The sequence below is a fragment of the Microtus pennsylvanicus genome, chromosome 1 (genome assembly GCF_037038515.1).
Source record: "Microtus pennsylvanicus isolate mMicPen1 chromosome 1, mMicPen1.hap1, whole genome shotgun sequence".
In the NCBI taxonomy this organism is placed as follows: domain Eukaryota; kingdom Metazoa; phylum Chordata; class Mammalia; order Rodentia; family Cricetidae; genus Microtus; species Microtus pennsylvanicus.
In genome coordinates this window covers 159,755,131-159,768,683 of record NC_134579.1, presented here as the reverse complement: position 1 = coordinate 159,768,683, position 13,553 = coordinate 159,755,131, and positions in this window count along the sequence as shown.

Below are 13,553 nucleotides of genomic sequence, written 5' to 3'. Positions count from 1 at the left end.
TTTGATGCCATTATCAAATTCATTAATAAACTATCTATCTACATTTATTGTTGCATGCATAAATGCTGTGATCAAACCAGGATGATTGTATATATACAAACTTACACAGGCAAGTGATTCCAAAGTTTAGGATACTAATGTCTCAGAATTTGGACAAGCATGATTAATGGCTTTTTAAATATTACTTTTCTGTATATTAATTTTGGAAAGTGTTTAGAGAAGGAAAACCATTTCTGTCATTCAAAATTACACTATAAGTTCTATTTCCAATACTCTATTACTTTCTCAGTGGTCAATATTTTCATAATCTCCAAGTTTTCAAATACCATTATGAAGAATATTTTTGTGAAGTGGTATCAAAGTGATAGAAGTGGTTTCTAAGAAAGCAAAGCCTGCAGTTAATTTGAGACTGTCACTGGTAATTGCGTTTTGTCATCTTGACTGCATTTTATTTGACTTCACACATTTTCTTTTGAATAGCAACTGTTATAAGGCATATGCATGTCCATAGTAATAACATATGTTACAGAATGGCTCACCAATGTGTCTTTAGGATTCAAGCAATCACAAGATGTCATAATCATTGTGAATTGTGACAACTTGAAAATTTTTATATAGATTAATTTATATAGTAGAGATCCAAATATATGGACTTATGTATTTTAGTTAACATATGATCTCTTCTTCTTTATGTAAATTTATACTTTGAGGAGAAATATTTTTAGAATATTATAAAATACAAAATTCTGTAATTGAAAGTCATGTTTTATTCACAAAATTTGGTGTATATAAATATTTTATTAATATTATAGTATTAATAGCAATATTTTAATCAAAAATAGAATTATTAGATAATGTTGGCAATTAGAAACTACATATAAACACATACAAATTACTGTAATGAACATGACTCATAATTTTCTCACTTTCATAAGAAAATATTCCATATGAAGACTCCCTAAATGAAAGAATGTATAATGCTGATAAAGTTTTAAAATATTTTTCTATTAATGCCACCCTAACAGCTTAATTTTGTGAAAGACATTCCACAAAAATAAAACAGTTAGCAATTTGAAATGAGAATTTTCAATCACTACACTCAAGATGTAAAATGATTGAAATTTGGTGTCATGGTTCCTTAGTGTAATATTTCTCTATAATAAAAGCTATATGGAAATCAATCTTATCCCATTGCTGAAAATACCATTTCTGGAAATACCAGGGAATTGCTTGTCAGCTATAGAGGAGCATCTTGTGTAATTTCATAAATGATTCAATTCAGGCATGGGTAAAAGACATTTATTTTATTCAGGGCTGAAAATTTGTCCTAAATGGTTTTCTGTAAAACAATTTTTGCTCAATCTTTATATATTTCTTAAAAATAAAATGAACTGCCAAAAAGATTATTCCTCCATAGTAATATAAAGACAGACAGTTACTATCCCATCTAAAGTTTCTGTTTATTTATTTGTATTTTACTTAATAGAAAATGTGAAAATGAAAAAGACTAAAATGTAATAAACATACATCATATATTTATTTTATAAATTACAATGATAGCAGTAAAAATCAATGAAAAATACAAATGGGAAAAACACTAGAATAATTTATAATGATAGCTACATTAATGGATATAATTTTAAGTCAATGAATATTTTCACATATGATGGAAAAGTAAGAATTTTTCCCAAACCCCTGTCATACACTATGTTTCACATTATGATTCATATCTTAGCATTCTTTACAAAGCTTCCTTGAGAATTATTTTCAACATTTTATATACAAGTACTGTATTCACATTGTTTCTACTATTCTCTCCTCCTTCTCTAATATTGTTCCTGTCCCCTTGACTCCCTGTTAAATTTATCTCCACTTATTCAGTTACAGTGGTTACATGTGTATATGTAAACACAAGAAAACCAGCACTCACCTACACTGTATATATAATCGGACTATTTAATATCTATCAATATGAACATATGTTTATGCATTAACATCTGAGCACTTGGGATAAGATAACATATCAGTGATCCTATTCCTGAAGAAAAATCATTCTCCCTTTCATGCAATTCTCAACAGTCTTTAGTTTATTACTGTAGCTATTTAGGAGGAAGGACCCTGTGAAAATTTTCTCAGCCACATTGACATGGTTACTACTGTTGTCTTTAGGCAGATTTTGTGCAGACAACCATACTGTTGAGATTTTATGGATACAGATGCTCTGTAGTAGCTGATATTTACTCTTCTTGTTCTACCTTTCTGAACTGTCTTCAATTTTCCCCAAATTTTAGCTACAGGGATTGCATCATTAGATTTATTGATTTGAGCTGAACAACCTATAATCACTTGTCTTATATATTTTGAGCTGTTATGTATGACAATATTCTTCTTTATTGAAAGACGAAGCTTATTTGTTGAAGGTTTTATCTGTGGTGATAAAATTAAAGATTAGAATACATTTAGAATTTTTTCTTTTATTCTTCTCTCATGCATTAATCCTGACCACATTTTCCTCTCCCTCCACTTCTCCCATTCCTCCTTTATCTCCCCTCTCTCCCAGATCTATTTCTCCTCTATTTCCCATCAAAAACAGAGATGTTGTCCCAGGAATACCCAATATGAGAAAAAGATACCAAGAATATGCAAAATAATCAGTAATAGGCCCCCACTCCAACTTTTGGCAGTTCTGCAAGAATATCAAGCTACATAATAATAAGGTATAAGCAGAAGACTTAGGTCAGAGCAATCCAGTCACTTTTTGTCACTTTAGTCTCTGTGAGTCCCTAGAAACACAGATTACTAAAATTCTTTGGGCAATGTTCTAGTGGTGTTCTTGACTGATAATTGGTTTACTCACCAATCTATGAGTAAATAATAATGTCATTAGGAATCATTTCATTGACTTTGTTGCTGTTATTGGTCTTCTTTTGTTCTATCCTGGAATTCTGAGCCATCCTGCCTGTTTCCTGGCCATTCAGGCAATATCAGGCATGGACTTGCTCTTATGGCATGAGCCTCAAGTTGTATCAGTCATGGACTGACCATTTCCACAAATTCTGCACCAATTTTAGCCCAGCCACATTGCAGGCAGGACATATTGTAAGCCATAGATTGTTTAGCTGAATTGATGTCTCTGTCCCACTGCTAAGAGCCTTGTTGCTTAGAAAAGATGATCAGTTCAAGCTCCATAGCCATCATTACTAGGATACTCAAGATTATTCTTGTAGAATATCTATTTTTTTGCTAAAGAAGCAAGAAACACACAAAAGAATGAAATAAAGCCTCTTCAACAAATGGTGCTTGTTTAACTGGATATATGTCAGCATATAAAAGAATACAAACATATCCATCTATATCAACCTGTACAGGGCTGGAGAGATGGCTCAGCCGTTAAAGGCTAGGCTCACAATCAACCTGTACAAAACTCAATTCTAAGTGGAACAAAAACTTCAGCATAAAGCCAGATGTACTGAACCTATTAGAAGATTAACTGGGAAATGGACATGAATAAATTGTAACCGAAGACAACTTCCTGAAGAGAACACCAATAGTGCAGGTGTTAAGAAAAACAATCAATAAATCAGACCTCATGAAACTTAAAAGTATCAGTATAGCATAGGGCACAGTCAACAAGGCAAAACAGCAGCCTATAGCAAAATAATCTTCACCAACTCCACATAGTCAGAGAAATATCCAGAGAACTATAATCTAAAATAAGTAAAGAACTCAATAAACTAGACATCAACAAATCAAATAATTCAACAAAAAATTGAGTACAGATTAAAAAAAAGAATTTTCAACAGAGGAATCTCAAATGAGTAAGAAACATATAAAGAAGGGTTCAACATCCTTAGACATCAGGGAAATGCAAACCAAAACTACTTTGAGTTTCCATTATATAGCTGTCAGAATGGTAAGATCCATAACAAAAATAACTGAGCGAGGGGAATAATTCTCAATTGCTGATGTAAGTGCAAAATTGCACAGCAGCTGTGGAACAATGGTCTGTTCACTTTCACTTGTATTTTAATAAAATGCTGATTGGCCAGTAGCCAGGCAGGAAGTATAAGCAGGGCAATCAGGCAGGATGTAGAGGTGAGACATTGAGAACAGGAGGATTCTGGGAAAAGGAAAGGCTCAGTTTGCAGTTCTCACCCAGCCACAGAAGAAACAAGATGAAAATGCTTCTCTGATAATAGGTACCAAGCCATGTGGCTAACACAGACAAGAATTATGGGCTAATTTAGGATGTAAGAAAGTGTTAATAAGAAGCCTGAGCTAATAGGCAAACCAGTATGTAATTAATGTAGGCCTGTGTGTTTTTCTTTGGGACTGAATGGCTGTGGAATGTGGTGTGGCAGAAACTTCTATCAAAAAACCTAGTTGTTCCCTCAGCCAATGATTGGATATAGAAACTGTGGTACATTACATCATAAAGTATTATTTAGTTCTTTTAAAATGAATTAATGAATGAATTAATGTATGTATGAACAAATAAATAAATAGATAAAAAATAAATAGATGTAAATAAATAAATAAATAAATTCTGAAGTTTCTGGCAAATAGATGAAAATTGAAAAGATCATCCTGAGTGATATAACACAGACCCCGATGACAAAAAGTATTCACTTATAAATAATCATGCTATGATCTATAGACACAGAGAAGCTAAGTAAAAAGAAGGAAAGGCTCAAAAATCATATGCATTAAACTCACTGGAAAAGGAGAAATTGAATAGATTTTCCATGTTGAGTGTAGAATGTGGAAATTGGAAAAGGGGGGATCAGGCTGGGTAGGAGGAGGTGAGATGTGTAGAGGGTGAGAGTACACTTTAGGACTCAGCTAGAAAAGGTGGACATTTTGGGTGTCATGTAGAAACCTAGTACAGTAGAAACTCCCTGGAATCTACAAGAATAGTCCCTGAGAAGTTTCCTAAAATTTTTCTTAGTTTAGAAACTCTCAGTGGGAATTTCTTCTATAGGATCAATGACCTCTCGGACTACAGCTGAGTTTATAGTACTAAACATAAAAGCCCTCTGATTGTGTATGCTTTTTCCATTTAGACCACTGTTGATTATTCCCAAGAGGGCCATCATTGCACTATTGAGGACATCTTAGCAGGTTTGTTATTCATCCAGTTCCTAGGTTTTAGAGCCGGGTTGGACCATAGAATATGTATCTTCATTAGCACCTTGCAGAGAATAGGAGCTACTTTGTAAACAAGAAGCATCCAAGTCACTTGCTGCTTGATTCTTTCATGTCCTGTGTTCATATAGTATAGTGTCTTCTGCAATAGAGTCTTAACTTCAAGCTCTGGAACCCTCTGAAAAAAACATAAAGAGATTTTTCTCATAGATGGCACTAATGTGGATTCTTTGTTAGTATATGATTTTTAGTGAAGCATTTACCTTTTGTTCTGTTACACAAATATACGCTATATACACATATAAATTTAACTTGTGTCATTTTAAGTAAACAAAACATATCAGGTTTTCCCATGGATCTTTAAATGATTTTAGAGGTGTTTGTCTCTCCTTCCTCACTTAATGTGGGGTTTTCCTCTGTATGCTGTGATTACCAGTAATGAATAAAGAAACTTCTTTGGAACTATAGCAGAGCTATAGGGGAACAGAGCTAGGTGGGAAAAACTAAATGGAATGCTCAGAGAAAGGAGGAGAAATAAGACAGAGAGAAGCCATGTAGCCCAGCTGGAGTCAGACAGAACTTTAACCTGTAAGTCACAGCCTCATGGTGATACACAGATGACTAGAAATGTGTTAAATTCAAATGTAAGAACTAGCCAATAAGAAGTTAGAGCTAAAAGGCTAGGCAGTGATTTAATTAATACAGTTTCTGTGTGATTATTCTGGGGCTGAGCAACCAGGAGAAAACTAGCAGCTTCATTACTACAAATTGGCACCCACGTGGCCAACTAAATCCACTTAAAAACCTGAAAGAGCTTGAAAAGGAATTCTAGACACAGAAATAAAGAATTAACACAGCTTCTTTCTGTTTGATGGTGGTGTGTCACAGGTCCTGACTTATGAGAGGTTTTCCTGACTCAGCAGTACCAGAAATAAAGCCATGCCATTTTGAAATGCTGGCTTTCTGGGTCATACTGCTGGTATGAATGCTTACTCTTTCTGGAGGTCCAGCTTTAGAGCACTTGAATGGAGTTGTGGGCCCAGGTGTTTGTATGCCTGATTGGGAAAGTAGCTGAGACCATGCCCACAGCTCAGTGCCCCACACCTGGGCAGGTGGTGAGGTCAGGACTGCTAGGAGTGTGCAGGCAGGAGAGTATGGCAGATTCCCACTGCAATACACAGAGATATTTCCAGGCCACACAATGCTCTACATAGCATATCTAGCTATCACTCAGATGAAAATGGTTTGTGTGTTTCATGCTCATTCTCAGAGTGAAAGTGCTGTGTATGGCTCCTATCTGGCAGTCCCAGAGCTGACTATAATGGTACCTCCACCATTTTGAAACCAGTGAGTGGCAAAGCCAGAACCTAGAGGTGCTGCAACCAAGCTGCTGACAATTTTAAAAGATTTTCAAGACAGAAAAGAATTTCAGATACATGATAGGACAGATTTGGGTCACAGTGTTGGATAAATGTATGTAGGCTTAGGAGAGACAAGAAAAAGAATACAGAGAGTTATAAAAAGAAGTAAATGTTTTGTTTGTTTGATTTTTGAGACAGGGTTTCTCTGTAGCTTTTGGTGCCTGTCCTGATACTAGCTCTTGTAGCCTAGGCTGGCCTCAAACTCACAGAGATCTACCTGCCTCTGCCTCACAAGTACTGAGATTAAAGGCATGTACCACCATCACCAGGAAAAAAAAACTACCAAGTCTTTAAAGAGACAGGGTATAGACAGTCATAGATTGAAGAAGTTAAGGTAATAAAATATATATTAACATTTTAGAAACTGTAGGAGAGTAAAAATAAGCCATGTAAAGATGGAAAATTCACAGTCGGAATTATGTATATTAATATGTTATCTTTGAATTTTTTGATTGCAGTTAGACAATTGATTCTGGGGACTGCTAAGCTAAGACAACATATATATATCAAAGGTAATTTGTATTCAAAATTTGAGTCTAATGATATGTTGCTTTGGAAAAGAGGTTCTTCTTTTGTTTCAAAAGAGGATGAGAACCTAAGAAATCCTTCCAGACTATGTGGCTTGATGAACCAAGACCTCCTGAAAGGTCACCTTGAACACCCCTCAAAAAATTACTTTGCCCAACTGCTGACTGAGATAAACCTAGCACACATGAAAGACCATACACCATGAAAAACCTGATTAACAGTTCCCCCAAATAGCAAGAAGCAGTTTAGACAGAACTACATCCATATTCACAAATATTGTTTATAAATATTTGTTTACATTTAAAGGGGATATGCTATAGAGGTTTACATTGGTTTGGATCTTGGTTTATTGATACCAATTTAAGTTCAATCTAGTTATACAGTATATATAATATATATATATATATATATATATATAATTTCTGTTCTTGATTAAGGTATTGTGTTTGTACAGCTTAAGTAAAAATATAATATATGTTATTTTACTATGTTAAAGTTAAAATCTCAATTTTTATTTAAACAGATGTCAGATTTCCCTCTGTATGCTGTGATTACCATTAATGAATAAACTGCTTTGGACCTATAGCTGGGCAGAAATTAGCTAAGCAGGGAAACTAAGCTGAATGCTGGGAGAAAGAAGGGAGGAGTCAGAGAGAAGCCATGTTGCTCTGTAGGATACAGACACAGAAACTTTACCCAGTATGCCACTGCCATGAGGCAATACTCAAATTAATGAAGATGGGTTAAATTAAGATGTAAAAGTTATCCAATAAGAAGCTAGAGTGAATAAGCCAAGCCGTGATTTAATTAATACAGTTTCTGTGGGATTATTTCAGTTCTGAGCAGCCAGGAACCAACAAGATGTCTCCCTACTACACTCATCCCTTTGTATGACCCTCCCTCCATCTTCCTAAGTTAATGTTCCCACTTTGCTTTTCCTATTTCTGTTTTCATTGCATCTGTGTCCTACTATCTGCATCCTCAGAACTCTTATTGAATTTTCCCTTCATGATCTCTTACTGCATTCTTGGATTCTGAAGTTATTTTAGGTTAGTAACCCACATGTTATGACACAAAACTGGGAACCATAAGAGGGCAGTGGAGAAAAAATTGACATCAATGATCTTGGATTTCATTTACTCCATTTAGTATATTTTTCTGGATATAATTTTATCAACTAGTCTGTATTTTTAAGTTATATGCATTATATATCTTACAGTGACTGTCGCAGTGATGAATCATCATCATGAAAATCAACTGACCGAGGGAAATGTTTATTTGGCTTACATTCATAATCCAGTGAGGAAAATCAAGGCAGAAACTCAAACAGTATAAGAACCTGGAGGCATGAGCTTATGCAAAGGCTATGGAGCATTACTGATTACTGTCTTCCTATTCTGAACTTGTTCTTTCTGCTTTCTTAAAAAACTCAGAAAAACCAGCTCAGTGTCATGCATCCACAGTGAGCTTTTCCCTCACTCATCAATCCCTCATTAGGAAAGTGTCCCACAGGCTTACTACAACCCTATTTTATAAAAACATGAAACATTTTATCCTCCCCAATGACTCTAGTGTCAAGTTGACATAAAAATAACCACCATTTATCCTTAAATTTTCTATTTAACTAAATTATATACATTTTATCTTATTAACTTTCAATTTCTAAGAAGATGCTGCTTTCTATTAGAATTTATGTTATTTATGGAAATAAATAAATTTATGTTATTATGTTATTTATGGAAATAACCTTCCCTATGACACATTATTTAATAATTATAATAGTATAAAATAGATAATTTACATAATTTAAAATATATGCTGTAAAATAGTGAATGAAAGATATTGAGGTCATGACATATTTTCTACTCATATTTTCTAACTTTTTGATAAGGTAGTCCTTGTATTTTAAAGGAAATGTTATGAGCTGCACAGGACAGGTATCCTACTGTTTCTGGGACTTTGGTCTTTTGTGAATTAATGTAAAATGTCTTTAACTATTTTCTTTGCTATCAAAGAAGATGTTTTAGAAACACCATATGATCCAAACAATGTATTTATTAAATTAAAACAAAACTATCATGAATAATAACAAGTGTTAAAGTAGTACAATGCAAAGATAGCTGGAATTTTGGTTTGTAGATTAAAAACATATGGGGTCATGCCTGCATAAGTAGTAAAATGATGCAAGATTAAATGAAGTAAAGGTCATATAGAAAGTTCTACACTTTATGCCTTAGTCATTTATCTCATATATGCAATGAAGATATTATCTCAGTTGAGAAAGATTTCACATTCTCCTGGAATAGCAGAAAACTCTCCCTCTTACTTACTCTCTCTCTCTCTCTCTCTCTCTCTCTCTCTCTCTCTCTCTCTCTCTCTCTGTGTGTGTGTGTGTGTGTGTGTGTGTGTGTGTGTGGTTGTGTGGTGGGGGTGTATGTGTTCCTTCCCAAGAGTGTATTGAACACAAATAGATATTTTAATCTTAAACTATTTCCAAATAACACCTATTAACATGTGGCAAGATCTCTTCTGTTTTAGTCTCGATTTTCTGACTGGGTCTCACTGTAGGGCTCAAACAGTGCTCGAATTCCTGGGAAACTTCTTGTGTCAGCCCAGTGCTGCTATTAGAAGTGGAAATCATTATGCTGCTGTGTCACTGATGTCTACATCAGAGTATTTCTGTTTTTGCCATGCTCTCTCTTGAGACACATTGGTTATTATTTTTTCTAACCCCCATGTGTCCCTGCTTATAATTATTGCTTTTCCATTTGTCTATTTTTATTTTATGAATGTCTTATTAACTTATCAAAAATGTGTAAACCACTCAGATTTGTTTAATGTTGGATGAAAGTAAGGCTGAAAAATATTGTTTAGATATTGTACTAACTACTTCCTTGCATCTGTATAGCAGCAGCCTTAATTCAGTAAGTCTGCAATCAAGTAAGACTGATACTCTCTGACAGGACTACAAGAACATTTGCAGGAAAGATTGACTGAGGACAGATTCAGAGCAGTGGTTCTTCCTCCTGTAGGCCCTGACCTGAGAGCTAAGACAAGAGCATTGCTATTTACATGATTACCTTCACTGCATGCTGGTGCTGTTTTCTCAGGCATGCCATTTACATGATTATCTTCACTGCATGCTGGTGCTGTGTTTCTCAGGCATGTTTCACTAACATCAGTCTTCAGACTCTTCTACCTTTCAACATGAACCGAAGATAAAAGACCCCTCCAGAACTTTCCATTCCTTCAACACCAATAGGGACTACTAACTCATCCATTTTCATGGTGAACAGTTCCCAGGTAGTTAGTCTCAAACATTAAAAATATGTACCAAGTATCTTTATTTTATTATCTGCCTGTTTAAATTGCATTTTATTATTTTTTAAATTCAAAAACTGTTTTATCGTCAATGAATATTCTAGTCTAAATTTTATATTAAAAAAAAGAATTCATTTTGGGGAGACACATTTCCATGTCTACAGATTTATGTTTTATGTAATGTGAATATACACCTGTGGGAAAAGTCTATGTGTTTCTCTGTATTAATAGTCATGAATCTAAGATCTTTATTGTTTCTTTTCATGTTGGGAAGTATAATTTAAATTTTTCTTTCTATTAAATTATAAAACTATTGTAAAAAGTTGGAAAATTCTTTCATAAACCATTGAATAATATGACTTTAATTTCATCATATTAATTTCATAAATATGGAAATAATGGTTTAACCTTTTTAAACTTATATTGCTACAAAATAAATGCACTTCTTTAAATTATTAGAGTATATGCAAATTATAATTTTAACTTCAGAGTGCAGCTATTTTGGAAAAATTTAACACTATTCTCTAATTTTTATTTGCATTATGACAATATATAATGCTTAAGATATAAAAGAAAGTTTGTTTTTACTCTAACTTACATGGCAAACAATTATAAGTACAATATTCATATTTTGTTGAATTTCTGGATGTTTATTTTTCTATTTTCTCTTCCTGTTTACATTATGAATTACTTCACTGAATACTGGAATTTCACAGACCTTTATTCACCTTATTTATCAGATGTGTAGAGACAGATAACCAACCTTAATTTTCTTATAAAAAAAAACAGTGCTTCAGAAAGAATATCCAAAATGCAAAGATAGGGAAGGATTTTCTAGACTTTCTCCCATGCATAGCTGGGATTGATTGCATTCCTAATTGGACAACTTTACAGTTTTGTAGTGAAACATGTCATCACAGAAATGTTTGAATGATAATGATAGAAATATCTTCATTGTTCTTAAAAAAATATTTGATGTTAACTAGATTTAGTCAAAGCCCTTAGAGTTTATCCTAATGCAAATTTATTAAATCATCCTTGACTAATTAGTCACTTTAGTATAACTAGTATAAATTGTTTTTATTATCTTAGTTAATAAGTAAAATTGCTTTGAACATTCTGACCATTTAATGTTTTGCTGTAAATTCTAAAAATATAAGGAAATTACTCTCAACTGAAAAAAAAATATTCTTCATGAACAGGTGTTGTGAAATAATTCTTTAAAGACTACAACTCTGTTGACGTATAATCTATGGGTATTTAATTGATACTACAAATGAAAAACAATTGGGATCCAATAACTCATGCCATTTCTGTGAGATTGAACACTTTTTGACAATTCATGTCGCCGTATGTGTGTGTGTTTTGAGATTTTGCATTGGGATTTTTATACCTGACTTAGATCTTTAGGTTTTTCTTTTTCCTGTTTCAAAATCACCTTTATTCTTTCAGAAGTATTTGATATGACTTAATATGCTGAATTAGAGTTTATATGATATTTTTCTTCATTGTACTTTATTTAAATATTATGAAATAGTTATAATTACTATTATTAACTTGATTTAGAAAATCCAAGTTTTCTATTTTTTGAAGGTTCTTTTTTGATTGTTTTTTATTCATTTATCTTTTTTCATAAGAGTGTTTTTCCACAAGTGTGTCTGTATACCACATGTGTTTCTGGTGCCAGTGGAGGGCATAAAACATTAAAGTCCATGAAAATGGAATTATAAATGGTTTAAACACAGTATGTAGTTGTTTGGAATTGAACCCAGATTTATAGATGAGTAATGCTCTTAACCATTAAGACCTTTTCTGCAATGTCTTAAAAAATCAGTTCATTTTAAATTTTTTCTTGAGGACGTTATTTCCCTAAGAGAAAAATGCAAAAACTATATTTCTGCCTTTAAAAAAATGTAAAAAAAAAAGCACCTCACACCTCTTGGGTAGGCTTTTAAAAATCCTTTGGTTTTAATCTGTTGGTTGAGACTTAGCTCACTGCTTTTCTCTTAGACAATGATATCCATAACAATATCCATATTCAGCCATACCCCGAGGCTTCCTGAGTTTTTTTTCCCGAAAGATTGATTTCTTTAACATTTGAAAATCACTAAATTATATTCCATTTTTTCTACGCACATCATATTTGTAGAAAAAGAAACCATTATATTCAAAGAAATAACCATAATCCACAATTTCTGAGAACTATTAATGATAATTATCAACAGATATTACATATTTAGAAGATATGGAAAGATTCTAAAATATTCAGAAGCAGTGAAGATTATTTTTGTATTTCTTAATACAAAATGTTCGTTTATCATAGTTTCTGACATGTTAACTAACACATAGAAATTTAAATAAAAGCACATACCTAGATAAAATGACATCGAACCTATCCATGATTTTGGTGTAAGCAGATTAGTATCTCCTACTTCAGTTTATCATGTAAACACTTACAAAGTATAAAGAAAGCTACATTGTCACTGGCCATTTAATCGTACCAAATATAACCTTATGAGTTACTAAATATTAGTTGAGAAAATCATTATTTTTTAGTTTCCTGATCTTTAGGGTAATATGGTTCATTGCCATTTAAGATTCTCTTTATTAATTTTCTTAGAAGAACCTTAGTGATATATCTACTCAATCCCAGCATAGTGACAAACAGTGGAATCAAAGAAATGAATGTGTTTATGTATGTGTGAGACATGTTAGACAACTCTAACCCCACCACATTCGTGATAAGTTATACAAGGTTTTTAATGTACCTTTCCAAGAGAAAAATGGCCAAACATATATGGTGCCCTTTAAAGCATACTCGTAGGTTAAGGTTCAAGATACATAGGTCTGCCACCGAGTTTCACCAAACTTAAAGGAAGAATGTTAACTTTCAGCTCTAATATAAGAACCTTTGATACAAATCAGACATGATTGAAAATGGCCATCTTGAATTGTTGTTCTGTACATTGTGAATTTTTTGACTAATGAAAAATAAGGTATTTATTAAGACAAATTTTATCACAAAAGACATTAATTAAAATTAAGGTAAATAATCATATGCAAACTAATACATATAAGTTTACTATTTCTTATATTAAAACTACAAGTTATCTTAATGTATTCAATATGTTACAATTG